Here is an 18,487-nt window from a genome sequence, read left to right on the forward strand (position 1 = left end):
CCTTCCATTTGGTAGGTGAGAAACTGAGGCTCAAAGCCTTAAGGGATTTGCCAAGGTCATAAATGAGGATTAGAATCTTGGCCTGAAAAACTTCCCAAAACTGTACAAGCTCTCTAGCCTGCAGGACAGCTCAGTGGAGGGGTGTTGCAGAGAAAAGAGGTGGGGGCCAGCTAGCTGGAGGCTCAAGACCTACTCCTGGGGTCAGACCCAGCCCATGCCTTGACTACCTTCAGCATCCCACCTGCCCCGGGAGCCTTCCCTGTCCCTACCTGAAAGTGTGCAATAGCGAGCCACTGAATACAATTCTATTCTGACAACATTTATTGTGCATCAATGGGATGTCAGGCACCGGGGCTTGAAGCCCATGAGACTCAGGCCTTCCCCATTCTGGGGGAAAGCAGACAGCATCTGCTATCACAAGTCAGACCTTAAGATGCACGAGTCATGTTCACATTCAATATCTAATGTTTTCACACTTTCTTCAAGACACCCCTGGGAAGACAATGGGCAGGACCAGGAAGATCTACGCCAACCAGGCCCTGACCTCCTGGTGGGCAGTGGGAGGGTTGAGATTTAGTGGGAACCCATGGGTATGGCGGGCCTGCTGTCTAGCCAGCATCTCTTCTGATTGGCCCATGCCAGTGCTCACCAAGTGTTAAATCATCCCTGAGCCCAGGCTCTTCCTCTGTCACATTCGGACTTAGACGGGCCTTTGGAGGGCAGAAGGAGCTGCCCTGGGGAGATGCTGAGAAGTCTGCAGGAGGCTGGCCTCTAGCGTCCTTCCTCTCTGCCCACCCAGACAAAGCTGCTCTCTAGCGCAGGATCCAGCTTTCAGTGGACGCTGGCTGTTGAGCAATTAAGGGGCATAATAAATATGGCAGCTCATGAACAGGCTACCTGTATTTGTTATGTCCAACATTCATTAGAGATTACATTGAATGGACAGTTTATGGAGAACTAGGCTCCCAGACAAATGCAATAAAATGATACGTGTCTCCTGGGAAGAGCCTCCAAAACCTCAAAGGTGAGGCAGGTAGAAAAGAAGATGATGTGAGCCAGAGGGTGAATGGAGATACAGAGGCCCGGTTCCAGCTCCAGGGCAGAGTGGGCAACAGGAAAGAGGCCTTTGGTGCTTGACAGAGGGTTAAATCCTGGCTCTGGCAGGCTTAGCTGGTGGCCTGGGGCAAGTTCCTGAACTGCATGCATCTAAGTTTCCTTGTCTTTAAAATTAGTATAAAAATAAAGCATTCCTGATAATGCATAGAAAATACTGAGCCCAGAGCTTGGCACGTGGCAGATAACAACAGCTACAGCGAGTGACAGCTGGCATATACCTTGAGTTCTTACTGCGTGGCAAGAAACATGTACAATCTCATTCATTCCTCAGAAAGCTCCAGGATACAGGTAATGTCATCTCCATTTTTAGGTGAGAGAATTGAGGCTCAGAGAGGTAGAATCACTTGTCCAAGATCACACAGTATGGGAGTGCCTGAGCTAGGATTTGAACCCAGGTCTGTTGTAACCTGGAGCCACAACTCTTAATAATCATTTTCTGTGAATGCTAATTCCTTGCCCCATTCATCCATCCTCCAAAATTCAGGCCTGTCTTCACACCTACTATGCCAATTTATTTCCCACTATCCAAGGGAAACAGCCCCCTGGGCCATCATCCACCACCAGGCTGAAGTCAAAAGACCAATGCCTGCCTGCTCCACTCCCCAGGAAGGACGTCTGATCATGAGGACACATCTCTATAGCCAATTGGCCAGACAAGAGTGACAGACACATGGAATCTCCAACACCTACCTGGATCTGGCTGTTAGCTCCACCCATCCACAGAGCCTTTTGGAAGTAGCATCACCATCCCCCCAATTTACCTCTAAAGAGAGTGGGAACATAGACAATCTCTGGAAGCTGGGCTGAGAAGACACTTGAGCCCATGAGGTCTAAGGGCTTTGCTGTGCCTCAGAAAAGATCTCATGGCCTCACGGCTCCTGTGCCTGTCACAGGGTCCCCGCACCTGGCCAACGGAGGGTTCCAGACTAACAGATGGGTGCTTTTCCCCCCAGAGGCAACCAACTGTTTCATGTATAACAAAACCAGGTGTTTAAGAACTTTAAAGAGATTTAAGGGAAACTTTTATTTGACACTACTGTTCGGGCAAATGCTGATTTAGAAACTAGCCCTTGTATAACATATGTCACCAGCATTTCACGTTAAAGAAATTCTTGGTCATAAAAGGGCAGGCCAGCACTGACCTGACCCGATACCCTCACTCTGGAAACAAGAAAACTGAGGCTGAGAAAGGGAAAGGGGGTTTGGCCAACTTACAAAATCATGAGTGAGGGATCTGAGCCTGGAGCCCTGTTGCTGGAAGCCCTGGCCAGCGTCTGTGGATACACTCCATACTCGATGTTTTACTTATTTATTTTGGTAGCACGCATCTTCCTTTCTTAGAAGGTATGCTTCCTAAAGATATGGACCTGTTTTGTTCACTGCCATGTTCCTAGTGTCTGGAGTAGCCCCTGGCACATGGGGGGTCCTCAGTTAATATATCTGTACGAATGAATGAGTGAATGAATGAATGAATGGTGGGAAAAGAAAAAGTAGAGACGGAACAATGGGGAGTCAGCAATCAGAGAAATAGACAAAGACAAGTCAGAAAGAGAGGAAGAAGGAGAAAGACTGAAGGAGAAAGACAGGGAGAGAGACAGCGGGAAGTGATACAGGAAGAGACAGACTAGAAAGAATTGAGGGGGAGATGGGGCAGTGTCAGGGGGTGGGGCAGGGGACACAGAGAGAGAGAGGAAGGCAATTGCTGACTTGTCACCTGGGCAGTTCTTTAGGCGTCAGCAGACGGAGTCTCCTGGTCCGAGGGGCTCCTGTATATTTCTTTTATTGGCCCAGCTTGTCCTATAAGAGAAAATATCCAATTACTATAGGATGTCATTAAGGAGCAGCGACATGCAAGAAGCTGTTTGTGAAAACCCACACTCCAGAAACACACGCAGGGCAAGTGCCTTGCTAATCTGGGCCCATTAACGCTAATGAAAAGTTTTCCACACTTGGGCCCCCTCCAGCCGGGGAGGCCTGCCCACCTTTTGCCCAGATGGCAGCTCCTGGGTGCCCTTGCTGGGGCTGTGTGGGGAACCACATCTTCAAGAGACTTGCAGTTTCTGACATGGGCTACATCTATGCCGACATGCTGCACGTGGCTGACGAACGGGGAGGAGACATAGGGGTGGGCGGCCTACACACCTGGATGCTACCTGGGTATCTGTAGTGATGTCTCAGCAGAGACAGGGCCCGCAGAGCGCTTTCCATCAACCCCCCGGCCCAGAAGCCCTGACTCCCAGGAGAGAGAAAGTTCGTGATGGAAAGGGTTCCTTAGCTTTGCATAAGGATTTGCCAGAAGGCTCCTTTCGAGAGCCAGCTCCCAGCAATGGAAAGGAAGGTTTGGTTTCAGCAGTCAAATGGGCCCAGATGGAGAGTCCTGTTCTGCCACACTTGTGGGGAATTCTCCAGCCAGGTCCTGCTCAAACACTGCGCGAGAGGACAGTTCCGGGAAACATTTGAGGTCCCGGAGAACGTGGGCTATGGTGGGCATTCCCATGGGGAGCGAGGGGGGATTTCTGGGATCTGTCCGTTCAGATTCCTTCCCATTCACGACAGTCAACGCTCATTCCATCACCACTGCTTCTGCAAAGCCTGGAAAGCACCTGCCTTAGCCAGCTCCCTTGAGACTTTTGGAAAATCACTACCCTCCCTGAGACGCTAGGTTTTCCTCTGAAAACTGTGATTCTCAGTTTTGAAACCAAAGGTGATTGTAGGAATTCATCATATGAAACGTGAAATGAAATGATATGATATACAAACACTTGGAAACCTGTAACCTATAACTATTCCCATGGGGAGCTATTACTGCCAGGGTCATCATATATTGGAAATAAGTGAATGCCCAAACCCTATTCATCAGTTATCAGTGGGGGTGGGGGTGGGGCTGGGTCAGGACGCATAGAAACACCTTTTTCCTAAATGGCCCCAAATTCAAATGACTTTTTATGGTTTTGTGATAACCGAACCTAATCATAACTAATAATGTTGAGTGTTGACCAGACCCTGCTAAGTATTTCTTTTGCATTCTTTTATTTAATCCTCACTTAGAAGGTGGGTGCCATGATTACATCGTTTTACAGATGAGGAAACTGAGGCTCCGAGAATGTAATTAACTGGCCTGAGTTTATTGACCTGGTTAGTAAGACACGGCCATGATTTGGGCCCGGGTTTGTTGGATTCTAAACCAGAGCTCCTGACAAAACACCAGTCATGGATGTGGCACCAGAGAGAGGACACCAGAGAGGGAGGGCTATGCCTCAGTCCCCAAAGAGTCCAACCTGATGGTGCTCTGCCCAGAATCCGGCAACTGGGCAGAGTGTCCCAGGGAGCCAGCTAGCATCCTCCCCTGTGCCAGCTGGAGGCCTTTGGGGGAATGACCCGATCCTGCCATCCACTGACAGATGGGAGCTCTGAGGCCCAGAGAGGGGCAGAGATGGGGCGAGGTGGTAGCGCCTCAGGGTTCTCCTCTGCAGGACCCTGCCTGGGCCAGACAGCTTTATTAACCTCGCCCCTCCCACTGCCCCAGATGGCGACTCATTCCCATCTGCACAGAGTGGGCCCAGGAGGGGGTCTCTGACGAAGAACAGCTCAGTTCATAAATCACTCCTTTTACTTCCACTGTCCCTGGCCCCGTGCTTTCTGGAGAGAACGGGAGGCAGGTGGGTATGAGCCATGGAGAAACCCCCATCAGAGGAAGCAAAGGTAGATCGCGGCTGCTGTCGTGAGAAATGTCTTGGATGCGCCTCGGCCAGGTGAGGGCGCTGTGGTGCAGGACAGAGCCTCAGGTGCCCGCGGAGCCGCCTCACCTGCAACCTGAGTTCCAACCAGCAGGGTCTCTGCCCTGTCAAATTGTGCGATCCGGGCCAGCCTTCTCAGCTCCCAGGCCATCTCCTCATGGGTGGCGCGGGGATTCTCAGATCTAACTCCCAGGGTCACTGAGAGAACTGAAGGAGGTGATGTAGGTGAAAGCACTTTAGCAGCTGCACATCAGGGGCTTCCTTCCTGCGTGGGCCAGAGACCTCCCAGTGCCAGGCCTGGGCTTGGTCCCAGGCACAAGGACCAGAACCAGGGGCTTCCCTCCCTCAAGGACTCACTCAAGTCCAGTGAGAATCAATAACCCGGTACTTGGACAGGACTGTTAACAGCCACACCAACCAAATGCTCTGGGCAGGGCTGGCAGGAGAGAGAAGCAAATGCTGGAGCCTAGAAGCTGGGGAGGTCCGTGGGGGACGGGGAGGACAGGGCAGGACCAACACTTATTGGGCCCCAATGATAATGCAAGGCCTTGTGCCACGCACGTTTACCTATGACAGTCTTACTGAATCCTCCAAAAGTCTCTGCAAAATAGATGCTATTATCAGTGTTCCCTTTAACAGATGAGGACACTGAGATTCCCGCAGGCTAGGAAGGTCCCAGAGCCAGAATGACATCCAGGTTTGTCTGACTCCAAGACCCACGTCCTCCGTCATCAGGATGGGAGCTGAGGCCGGTCAGAATAAGAGTGATTCTTGCCATCAGGTTCAAAGCGGAGGGGGGAGGACTTATTTGCTTGCTGGCAATGCCTGCCTCATCCTGAGACAGATGTTCTCGTAAACAAGTAATTGGTCCTAAATCCTGGCATGCCTGGCGATGGCATGGACACGGGGACATGGACACGGCTGAGCGGGGGATGACATTAATTAGGCTTCTGGGGGCAGCACCTTGAGGGTTAGCGGTGCGTAGCTGAGGCAGGATGGGGGACTGAGTTTTAGGGCTGGGAGGGGCCAAGGAGGGCAGATGAGGACACCCTCACACCTCCCGAGGCCAAACCTACCCTGTCTTTATCCAGGCTTAGCCCTCCAGGAAAGTCTGGTGAATGCCAGCCTGGGGATCTGGGGAAAAGTAGGTATAAGGAGATCACAAGCAGGCATCCCAAGTAAACAAGGGGGCTCTCAGGGCCCAGGGAGGACACGTGCAGTCAGGTACACCTGGGAAATCCTTCTGGATTGTGGCAGGGACACTCAGGTTCTGGGACATGGTGTGGGCATCCAGGGGAAGGACCCTCCCCACCAAATCTAAGCCTCAGGGAGTTGAGGTTCGTCTTCCACTTCCTCTGAGCCCGCTCAGGGCACACGAGGGTACCAGACAGAATGTTAGCAATATAATAACTGCTCCTGTTTCACAGGTGCCAGGAACCATGCCGAGCACGGTTCCAACATCATCTACAAGGTATGAATTATCCCCCAGTTACCCAGAAGGCCACTGGGGCTCGGAGAAGGGGAACAGGCCTCCCACGGTGGCCCTTCTGGGATTTAGATCATTAAGTACTAGGAAACCTGCCGGCTGACAGGCTGTTCGACAACACACCCACAAGGCAGAAGCAAGTGGTGAAGGGAAGGAACGGGCAAACATGAGTCCTGGGTTCAAGTCCAGATTCTGAAAATTGGGCTGAGCCTGCCTTCTCTCTGACCCTCAAGTCTTCTGGTTGTTTTTCATGGCGGACTGCATCTCTATGCCTTAGTGGGGAGCGGGAGCCCCGAGCTCAACCCCCACCCCCACAAGCTCTGCTTTCCCACATTTCATCCCCCTTCAGGGCTTGGAGTTGCCAAAGGCCCTTTGAAAAACTTGGTAATCCATCCCAAAATATGCAGGGCTGTTGTTGGGGCAACCTGGCTGCCACACAGCTTGCATTTAAATATTTAATGGCTTCATGGGTATTAAGGGGGCCTGGGAACTGGGCGGAAAGGGCACAGGTTTGAGCTGGGGTGAGGGGTGGGGGTGGGAGGAGCCTGCTAACTCCAGCCAGAGCAGCTCCCAGCCGCCATCCCCACCATGCAGACAAGGGTGCCCATGGCTCCTGGCTTCTGTTGCTGTACTTATTCGGTAACATCAGATCATACAGGATAAAACAGATCCTGCCTGGAATCCAGGTAGTGGGTAAGACGCAGAATTCCACTGTTGGGGGCAATGAGAGGTGAGTGTGGTCCCAGGGGGAATTTCTCTTTTGCAGGTAGAAAAAGAAAACTTACTTTTTCTCTTACGTGCCTACTGGGTAGCTCTCCCATTATTTCCTTGGAATCTCACTATAGTCCTACAAGCCAGGCCTATTATTATTCCCAATTTACAGCTGAGAAAACTGGGATCAGAGAGAGGAAGTGACTTGCCCACGGCTACACAGCGACTGGGAGACAAACTTGAACCTAAGGTGCTGTGGCTCCAAAGTCAGTGCTCTTTCTGCTACATCTAGCAGGAGTCAGGGCCAGAAACACTGCTTATAGCTAAGAACAGTAATGACTAGCATGTACAAATCCCTTCCTACGGCCAGACACTAAAGGTTAATTCACGGAATCCTCACAAGAACCTTGTGAGATGGGCTCTGTTACCCCCATCTTACAGATGTGGAAACTGAGGCCCTAAGAGGGGAAGGAAGACACCAAGACAACAGGTAAGCAGGCGCCCCTGGATTCAAGCCTTCGCAGTCCACTCCAGCTCTTCGTCTAGCTCTTCTTGGCCCAAATTTAGGTAGGTATATAACAACAATAACAAATCGATCACATTTAAAATCCTTTTTTACCCTGGTGCTTTGTCCACATCCTCCCAAGTTGGGTAGGACAGCACGATGAAATTCTTCCAACAATTTAGCAATAAAGGTGAGTCAACTCGAGGTCTGGCTTCAGTGACCTGCTCTACGCATGACGCATGCACACAAACCCACACGGAGAGCTATACAGACACAGCCATGCAGACACACAGACACAGAGAGACATAAACAGATACTTACACACAGACAAATATACAGATATACATACAGACACAAATGCGTACAGACATACAGATGCAGCCATACTCGTAGGTCCATACATGGAAGCATGCGCACACACACGCACACACACACGCACACACACACGCACGCACACACGCGCACACACACGCACACACACACCGATATGGCCACTGATCGCTTTTCTGTTTGATGGAACTAACTATAGCGTCATGAAAAGATTAAAAAGTCATTTGTCCAATGCCTCTGCCAACATCAAGAATATTCTAAATGGGCAAACCAATCTGATTTTATTCTTAAAGATCTTCAGGAAGGAGGACAAACCCCGCAACCTCATTCTGACATCTCCTGCTTAAGTAGGGAAGTTCTTCCTGGCATCTAACCAAATTCCCTCCTACTTTACATTAATCACCACACAACTCTTTCCATCAATACTCTGCTTTACAGCTCCCAAAGCCCTTCTATTTTTGTGCTCTTGCTTGATTCTCATAGGCATCCAGTGAGGCGAGCAGGGCCGAGATGATTATACGTACGGGAAGTGGGGCCCAGAGAAGTCAAGGAGCTTGCCGGCGACCACAAAGCTACGGTGCGAGGTGGGCTTCAACCTAGCTGTTGTGCCTTGTTTTCGTTTGTGGAGATTTCTCAACTCTTTCAATGAGACCAGGTTGCTGTCAATGTCCTGTCGATTTCACTTTGTCCGCTCCTCTCCGCAATGCACTTCCTGGGATCTCAGCCTGTCTGTGTTTAGTGAGGGGACTTCACTTGTCCTGGCTCACTTTCCTCCTGCCTGAGTAATGTCTGCGTGCATCGTGGAGGGGCGGCCTCTCAGAGCTGGGTGGTCCTGGGTGGTCCTGAAGCTTCCCCACCAGGTTTGCTGTGCGGAGGGCAGAATGGTGAGGCTTCCCCCGACCCTGCCCCGCATCCACCCAGGACCCAGGAACTGTCATTAAAGTGGAAACCAAGTGCATGTCCACGGGGGTCGCTGCCCCTGTTCCCTTTGCTTGGCAATAAATATTAGAGACACCGGATCTTCCCAACTGCAATTGAGTCTAGTCACCTGGCCCAAATTAGGGAGGCCAAAACCCTTCCCATAAGAGGAATGACTACAGATATTTAAAGCTCAAGTTATGGAGAGCAAACAAGAACGGAAAAAAACACCAAAAAACAGAGAAATTGTGACAGAGCGCCCCGCTTGGCTTGAGAAAAGGAAATAAATCAAAGGGAAAATCTGGGGCCAGGGCCTGAGGAGACGGATGGCAGGAGTCAGACAGCCCTGTTTTCTTTCTTCCCCATAAAACATCATCCCAGCTGCTCCTAGGAGCCCTAAAGAAAGATGTGGGCCGGGGGTGGGGGCAGTGAAAGGGCTTGGCTTGGATAGAGACAGGTCCGGATCTCAAAGGCGCACAAGAAGCTGCTCTTCTCTCCACAGACGCCTGTTTACTAATTCCACCAAACTCCATTATTCCATTCAGGAAGGATGCTGGCAGTCCTTCAATGGAGTCTCAGGGAAGAGCAAGTATTTGGTCTTACTGACCTCCAGGAGAGGATTTCTACTCCCTTTTGATAAAATCGTAAATGATAACATGAAGAAATAAAACTTCTCTGGGTCTTGGTTTCCCCATCTGTAGAATGGGACAGAAACTCCCCCCCACCCCTCTCTCCCGCCTCTTGCTCTTCCCTTGGGCTGGTGCTGGCAGGAGATGGGGAGCCAAGGAAAGGGACATGGGCTTGAGGGGGACATGAGGGGATGTGCCAAGCCCTCATCTACAGTAGGGTTGGCAACTTTCTTGTTCTGTACAGGACTAGGTAGTAAATATTTTAGGCTTTGTGGCCATATTGTTTCTGTCACAAGGACTCAGTTTTGCTGTGTTCGAGAAAGCAGCCAGACTGCACGTAAATGAGTGGGCATGGCTCTGGGCCAATACAACCCATACAAAAAAAGACTGGGCACTGTTTGGCCCACAGATGATAGTTTGTACACCCCTGACCCTAAGGACTATTTAGGGACTCGCCTGGGGCTAAAGTAGAGGATTAGAAGTGAATGTGTTTCCCCCGGTTTTGTGGGGAATGGAGAACGGGAGGGAGGACAGAACTGGGTATGCGGAGAGCTGTGCAGCTTCTGCCCAGAGGTGCCCAGCACCTCTCTGAGCCGCAGAACTTCACTGTGAACACAGGGATGAAGCGGGTATCCCCTCCAGGGTTGTCATGAGGGTCAAAGCAGGCCCTCGGGGGGGGTGGGGGGATGGGCGTGCCCTCAGGAATCAGAAAAACCTGGATGAGAAGCTAACTCAGACCTCAGGAGGCAAGGTTCTGGCTGTGGCTCCCGGGAGCTGGTGAGGCCTGGCTAAGAGCTCTGAGTGGGGCATGCAAGGGTCTGAGCAGCACAGGGCGAGCTGTCCAACAGAAAGGCTGAAGAACCAGAGGAGCTGGAGCTGGTCACCCACTGAGGCCATGGCCTGACCCCTCTGCCCTGTAAGAACCCAAGAAGGGGACCCCTGGACTGCATCCTTTGCCAAGAGCTCTTGGCATCAGGGCTCTGTTACACAAGGGTTACTGGAGGGCCAGGAAGGGCTGACCCTTCGGGCATGGCCACTGCTGAGTCTGGCACATGGCAACGTGTCTGGGCAGCCCTGATCAGCCTGCCTGCTGCGGGCGTTGGTCCCCTCCCTGCGGCTCTCACTGATGACAGATGACTGATCCAGAGTACATTACAAGCCAAGGATGTGCCCTTTGATTAGCCCGCTGAGCCTGGGAAGGCCTCTTCTCTGCTCTGCTGAGGCTCAACGACAATTACGAGGGGCAGGGAGGCCGGTGGATGGTGTGGCCCAGGTCTGGGAAGAGAGAAGGTAGACGATGGCAATGATAAGAGCTAACACAGAGTGCTTACTGTGTGCCAGGCACAGTTCTAAACACTTTACATCTGTTAAGTCGTTTAAGTTTTGCAATGGTCTGTAAAGTGGGTACAGTTGTTAGGCTCATTTTACAAAGGAAACAAAGCACACAGAAGTAAAGTAACTTGCCCAGCGTCACGCAGCTATTAGGCTGGCATTTGAACCCAGGCATTTAGTCCCAGCCTCTGAGATCAGAGGGTGTGTAAGTCGTTCCAGAGCTCGTGAGGCAAACCACGGATCTTTCCAGAATTAGGAAACCCACTAGAAAAGAGTGTTGCAGTCGGAATTGGGGAGCTCATTGTCGAGTCCTTGCTCTGCCACTAACTGACCAAGTGATGGTGAGCAAGTTCCTCGCCCTGCCTGGGCTTGGGGGGTGGGGGGGGGTGTGGGGGGGCGCATGCAAAGTGACCAAAGGCTCAGAGTGACTATGTGGACTCCTCTTCCCCACTCCCTACCTGTGTGACCTACGCCTCTGCGCCTCAGTGCACCCTGTGATCTTACAGGTCTGTGAATATCCAATGAGACCACACCCCCTGAGGCTTGGAAAAGCTGCCTAGAAGCAGGAGCTGTTATCCTCATTCATTTGGGAGCCACACCTACTGCTCGTTGGCCCCAGGCCCTGAGCCATGGTTTTATGACTCCCAGCGCCCATGTGGGGCCAACATTTGGCTGTCATTGGCTCCATTTGTGAGTGGAAAGAATTTAGGTATTGTCCTTTTAGAAATGGAAATGGTTGTCTGAGTATTTGATGAGCAGACCTCATCATTTAAAAATGTAAATACACTCCCATCTGCAGCATCCAGAGCTAAGAAATGTCAACAAAATAAGGAGGTCAGTGTTGAAGAAGGCCTTGCCAAAACTCTGGGAAGTCTGGGAGCAGAGGGAAGGTGGCCGGGGTGAACACCGGACCTTAGGGTGATGGGGTGTGTCTGAGCTCAGCAGTGATGGCCTCGTCCCCACTCCTGTACTCTCAAGCTGCCCTGCAGAGCACAGACAGCAATGGTGACACCTGCGTGTCCTTTGTGTGACCAAGATGGCACATGCTGAGAAGAAGCCTATGGAAGGGGGTTTCAGGACATACTCAAATCAAGCAAACGGGTACCCTTCCCACAGTTTCTGAGGATGTAAGGATAAAAGGTACTTCCCTTAGGTCTGGAGATGGGGGTTCAAGTTTAGGTTTCACAGCCAGCCAGCTAGCTCTGGGGCTGGGCCAAGTCCCCCTCTCTCTGCTGTGGGTCCCGTGTGCCAGGCTATGTCTCTGCCTCTGTCTGCTCTCTCTCCCCTCTCTGAATGCCTTCATTCGTGCACACAGACTCAGGCCATTTCCTGGAGAGGTGTAAGACTACCTGCTTACGTCAGCTGAAACCCTGCTCTTAAAGCACACCTCCTTCAGGGGCCTGGACATAAATCCCTGCCCTGGGACTGTGACCCCCCAGCAGGCAGAGGCCATGTTTAATTTAGAGGCTCTGCATGTGTGAGCTTATTGTACAAAGCCGGCTTGCCCAAGGCAACCTCCCTACTGCCGGGGCCCTGCTGGGAGCAGGGGTTCTGGAGAGCCTCCTTGCTGCGAAAAGGAAGAGCCTGGCAGGTGTTTCATTTCCCCCTGGCTGCCCAGTAATTAATTAAGGAAGAGGAAGACTCAGCAAGTTCATGGGGCAAAGTGGGGATTTCCAGGCACCACATGGGGAGGGAAGGGGCAGGTGTATGGAGGCTTTAGAACAAGGCTGTCCTAGGCTCCAGGCAGACTCCATCCCTAGATGCTATGTGACCTTGAGCAAGCACCTCTGAGCCACTGTAAGATGACTTCAGAGCCACCAGGGCCCTGACCACTTGTGTAGACCTGGTTGTGTCCAGGCAGGCCGAAGCAACAGGGCTAAGGTGAGTGCTGGGAAGATGGTTCTGAATTTTGCCTGAGGCCATTACTCTACCACTTGCCTCTTCCAGGGTGTGATTCCGAATAGCAAATATTGTTGGAGAAGAGGTTCTATGGGAAATGGGTCTTCTGTAGAGGCGTCATATCAGACTTTCCAAGGGAAATGTTCCAGTAAGAGAGAAACCTGACGGAGAACCTAGATTCCATTACCTGAGTGAGGGGAAGGTACTGGGGGTGGAGATCAGCTCCCTCCTAGCAGCTGTGTGCCCTGGGGTAGGCAGTGGGGGTGAATGAAATATGGGGTGTGCTTAGAACAGTGCAGGCTCCTAGCATTGCAGGGCTCCTGGTGGTGGGGTTCACATTTTCACATATATCTCATGGAAGCTTTCCCACAACTGTGCAAGGTATTAATATCCGTGGTTCACAGACAAAGGGACTAGGATTAAGACCCTGAAGTACTTGGATTGGAGGGCAGCGGAGGCAGGATTAGAGCCGACCCGTGTGAATTCTAAAGTCCCAGGCCTCTGCCTGGCTCTCTGTTACTTTTCAGTTACCTCACCCGAGTTTAAGGTCAGGTTAACCTCTGAAATATGGATTTCAGGATCTTTGGCTCAGTTTCGTCAGTGATGCTCAAAGAAATCCTTTCTTCCCAGAATGCCTTATTCTTATCACAAGGTTACAGCTGCCCAGCTGCTCCCAGAGGGGACTGCTCTTTAGGGGCAGCTACAGAGGTTCAGAGTGCGGCTGGGGTCCAAGAAGCCAGGGCCTGCGAAGGAGCCCCCCGACCTCAGTTCACCAGGAGAGAATCGATGTAAGAACTTGTTGCACTTCTACAGCACTGCATGTGCCAGACTCAGTTCTCATGGACCCCTACAACTCTATGTGCTAGATGTGTTATTGCCTCCACTTTTCAGCTGTGAAAATTCAGGCTCAGAGAGATTAAATCACTTGCCCAAGGTCACATTGCTGGTAAGTGGCAGGGCTGGGATTTGAACTCAGACAGTCTGGCTTCAGGGCCTAGAGCTCCCAACAACCAGCCATCATTGCCACTCTCCCATCTGGGGTAGCAGGAGCCCCAGGCCTGCAGGCCAGTCCCTTTTCTGGGCATCCCTCTAGGGCCACAAGATGAAGATGTTGGCCGACAGCCTGCCGTCCCCACCCAGAGTGGAGTGCTATTTTCCTGGTGGGTGGGTTCTCACAGAGGAATGCATCACTTTCCCACCTTAGGGAATGTCAACGCTTGAGGGGCCTGAGGTCCAGCCCCGATCATACCCCATGTTCTGAAGTTATTAGCATCATGGCCTGGCTTGGTCTTAAGATTCTGTTTCAGTCTCTTTGCGGCTCACTTCTCAGGTACTCTGTGGCCAGGTCCTATGGCTCAGAGGTGACACTCGAGCAGGGGCCCTGCACCCAAGGAGTCTCACGGAGTGAATACGTCCCACGTTTGGGAGACGCTCTAGATGCCTCACCTGTGCTTCCATTTAATCCTCTCACATCACTAATAACGTTCCCACTTACAGACGAGGGGCTGGGGTCGCAGGGAGGCGACACCCCTTCCCCAGGACTGGGAAGAGGAGACGCTGAGGTTCTCGGCAGGTGGGCCGCCACGGGGAGCAAGGGTCCCTGCTGATCCACAAGCACAGGTCAGTTTCCAGCCCTGCTGACCCAGCTGTCCCACTTCCTGGCATTCAAGCTCTACACCTTGAGTTCCTTTGGAAGAAGAGGACCAAGCTTGCGAAGCTGCGTTGCAGTGGCCCACCTAGGGGCTCTCCTGGCATAGGCACTGTCCGGGATGCCTTTGGGTCAGCCTTCTCATTGCACAACTTGGCTAAGACGGAGCCTCAGAAGCCCCTGATAGGGTGATGGGCCCGCCCTCCCACACTGCCCATCCCTTTCTCAGCTTTACCCCCTCCGGAGGTGAGGCAGACAGGCCAGGGCAGCTTTGTTCAATCAGAGGAGGAGGCAGAGAGAGCTAGGAGGGGAGCCACCCCTCAGCAACAGTAGAAGGTGGGCCCTAAGGCTGCCACTCATCCCTTGCCCAGATACAACTTCCCCCCACGTTTCCGGAGGACAATGGGACACCCTCGTCCTTCTCCCCCTGCTATTCTGGCCTCCAGGTAACTAACCATGGGGACCACAAGTATCCAGTTCTGGTTATAGGAATCCTCTACCCCCTCGTCACTCACTTACCCCCCACCACATCCTCGCAACAGCTCACAAGACCTACCCCCATCCTGCTGAGCTCATCTTTAACCACTCTCTTCTACCCTCATCCCACTCCAGCCAGCTCGAGCCACACTGGTGTCTCCCCCATGGTAAGCACATTCCTACCTCAGGCCCTTTGCACCTGCTGGTCCTTCTGCCTGGGACTATCTTTCCTTCAGATATTTCACATGGTGTATTCCCTGACTTCATTCAGGTCCTGAGCAAATTCCTCAGGGAAACCTCCCCTGACCAGCCTACCTGCACTCTCCGCCCGTCTGAAGTAGTCCTTCTCTCAAGTTACTGTGGAAAGCTCCCCATCAGGAGGAGGGAGAAACGAATCTCTGTGTGGGCCTCTTTCACATGTTTCTGATTTAACCCTTGCTAAAACTTTATTGAAAGATGCAGGCCAAGCTACATAATTTGTGGGGCCCAGTAAAAATGAAGCGTCTCTTATAGAAAAGTCATGAAGAATATCAAGATGGCAAAAGCAGAGCATTAAACCAAGTTTGGGGTCCTTCTAAGCACAGGGCCCTGTGTGACTGCCCAGGTCGTGTACCTGTGAAGTTGGCCCTGGGCAGGTGTTACCATTACCATTGTGCTGTTCAGGTATCAAGGAGGATCAGAGAGGTGTAGTGGCTTGCCCAACATCACACAGCATTATGCTGTGACTTAGAACCTCATAGACTCTCCCTTCTCAGTTTCTGCAGTGGCTCCGGAAGGAATCCTATTACCCCCTACACATCTGGGGACCCGGCCCAGAGAAGAAAGTGGGAGAGCAAAATTCTCCTATATGTGTATGTATGTGTATGTGTGTGTATATGTATATGTATATATACATATACACACATGTATATATGTAAATATTTATACATATATTTGCATTTTACTTCAAAATATATCTACAGTTGTTTTAATATAAAGATAAGGTATTGTCTTCCAAATCTTCAAGAACTGATGTCCTGCTAAGACACATCCTGAGACTTTGTGTACCCCCTGCTCAGGGAGGAGCCCCTAAGCCTTGTGAGTACCCACAACTCAGTTGAAAAAGCACCATCCTAAGTAGAAAATCTAGCACAGGTCCAACAGCCAATACTGAACAATAAGTGTGAGTTTCACTCTCTCCCTCCCGCTTGGTCTGAAGGAAACCTTCTCCAGGATGGCCACAGACCCATATGATGGGCAGCTTTCCACAGTCCTAGTGGAGACACTGGATCTCATTATTCCACCAGAGACAGAGGGAAGCAGGCTTGGCACATTGGCTCCTGGGGGAATGCGCCCAGGCCTGTTAGCGTGAAGAGTAGGACGTCACTATCCTGCTCAGCCAGCCAGGCTCACGCACCATGCTAACTGGAACATGTCATGGTTTGTTAATACAATCAAATTTGGGGAGGTGGGTGCACTGGGGTCTCTGTGGTGGGGTGCAGCATGGAGGACGGGGTCTCTAATGGTATTGCTAAGGGGGGCCGGCAGTGTGGTTGAAATGCTGCTTGGTTTTGGTGCTTGCTTTGCAAAAGGATGTCTCAATCCAGGATCCAAAGACCTGAAGTCTATTGTGCTGCTGCTGTGTGTGTGTGTGTGTGTGTCCATATGCACACAGGGAATAAGATGGTCAGTGGGTGTGTGCACAGTACAGGAATATAGGTCCATGAGGAGGAGGGCAAAAAGAGAACACAGCTATATCACACCTAAAGGCAGAACGCAGTGGTCTAATTTGGAGAACACAAACAAAGGCATCTATTTTCTCGTGACTAGCTCACCCCGCCCCCCATTAACACTAATTAGGAGAACTGGGAATTCCCCATAACTTCATAATTACTGTTAACAGACTTCACAGGGGCTGGGAAGGAAATGGAACACCCTGTCCTGTTTTCGTAGCCAAGGTGATGATGGCTCAGGTGGTCTCTATGACCTTTTTTCCCCGGCCCCCAATGCACTGGCATTCCCCCAGGGACTCCAGATGCCCAGGCTGCCAAGGATGACAGTCTAACAGAGGGGGCAGGGTAGACTGGAGCTCCCTGGTGGGCTGCTTTAACTGCCTCTTTAGGGTGAGAAGGCCTCTGGGGAAAACTTGCGGTGTTGGGGTCTTGGAGAAGTTAGGGCAGGAGCCCAAGGAGGAGGTGGACATACCTCAGGAAGAGCGCCCTCCCTCCCAACTGGGCCTTGGGCCTAGAGGTCAAGGAGTGGACAGCCCCCCCGGGTCGATGTTGACCCACTGCTCCGGACTCAGGCCCCCTGTTCTGGGCGGCCCATGCTGCCCCTGCCCCCCCCTTAGACCCTGTCCATTAAGATGAACCATGTTTTAAAGGTGGCGCCAAAGAGCTGGCAAGATCACAGCAGTGACTCATGGTGTCATTAGGCCCCCTCCCAAGCCTGCCATACCCTGCAGCTAGACCTCTTAGGAAACCACAGTTAAGCCATTACGGGGACCCCTCAGCTGCTTGGCGGCAGGATGGCCCCTTTTGCCAGCTGACAGGCGCAGGGACTTCCCAGAAACAGCAGTGCCGGCCCTTCCCACAAGGTCTCATTCATGCACACAAAGACCCTCCCCGGACCTCCCTTCCTCAGCCCGGCAGTCTCACTACAGGGCTCTGTGAGGGGCTCGGGAGCAGGCGCCAATGCTGTCCCTCCCCTGAGTGTCTGCCTGGGCCTCTGCCCCCACCCCCAGGAAACGCTGTCTGTCTATGTAGGCCTTGGGGCCTGGCTCTGCTTTCAGAAGACAGTTCTTTGTTCTTTCCTGTCCACCCAGAATCTGAGATTCTCTGTACATTAGGGAGCTCAAAGGCTACTTTCTTAATCATATTCAAAAGGACTGAAATGGTACCAAATATTAACTGAGTATGGGTGATTGTCTTTTATTCTTTAGATTCAGGTGATTTGTATTTTTTTCTTACAAAAAACATATATTATTATCTTTTTTTCCCCTTCTTGCGCCTCCCCCAACCCCCTCCTCCACTCCGGTTCAAGCCATTGTTTCTCAGTCTAGTTGTAGGACACAGCCCCTTGGCCCACGCTGGTGTTATGAGCTTTGTGCTCCCCCGGCTGAGGCAGTCGGTCGGCTCTCTTGCCGGTTGCCGGCCACTCCCACTGGCTACCGGCCGCTCATGGCAGCACAGGGAAGCCCATGGCAGCACTCAGCAGCCCATGCCGACCTCCGGCTCCTCACAGCAGCCCAGCTCCAGGGAGAGCCATTGTTCACAATCTTAGCTGTAGAGGGCACAGCTCAGTGGTCCATGTGGGAATTGAACCGGCAACCTCGGTGTTAGGAGCATGGCGCTCCAACCACAGGCTGGGCCAGTCCAAGAACATACATTATTGATGTAATTGAAAAAAATCATTGTGAAAGAGTCATTTGAGCCCATACTCTAAAGCTGCCAGGTCTTTGCGGGTGCTACAATCTGGTCCTGCAATGCTTTTTTTCTCTTTGTCCACCTGGAGAACTTCTCATGCTTCAAAGCTCAGCATGATGTCTCCTCAGTCATGAAGCCTGCCGAGATTTCCCCAGCCTAGGTAGTAGTCCCTTCTGTTTAGTTTCAATGCCCTCATTTTAGAGATGAGAAGACAAGGCCCAGAGAGGGGCAGGGCCTCGCCAGGCAATGCGACTGGTGGTGAAGTCTGCACTGGAACCTAGAAGGACTTCTTTTA

General features: G+C 51.9%; 1 protein-coding gene across 4 annotated transcripts in view; it reads right to left on the reverse strand.

The window, feature by feature from the left end:
- The window catches only part of TSPAN18 (tetraspanin 18), a 174,629-nt gene that overhangs the window by 19,486 nt on the left and 136,656 nt on the right, over positions 1-18,487 (reverse strand). For all 4 annotated transcript variants that reach the window (XM_081061959.1, XM_081061956.1, XM_081061957.1 and 1 more), the window contains one exon: positions 2,831-2,913. The gene's annotated coding sequence lies outside the window, so the exon portion shown is untranslated. The remainder of the gene's footprint in view (positions 1-2,830; positions 2,914-18,487) is intronic.

This window comes from Rhinolophus hipposideros (assembly GCF_964194185.1).
Source record: "Rhinolophus hipposideros genome assembly, chromosome: 10".
Taxonomy (NCBI): domain Eukaryota; kingdom Metazoa; phylum Chordata; class Mammalia; order Chiroptera; family Rhinolophidae; genus Rhinolophus; species Rhinolophus hipposideros.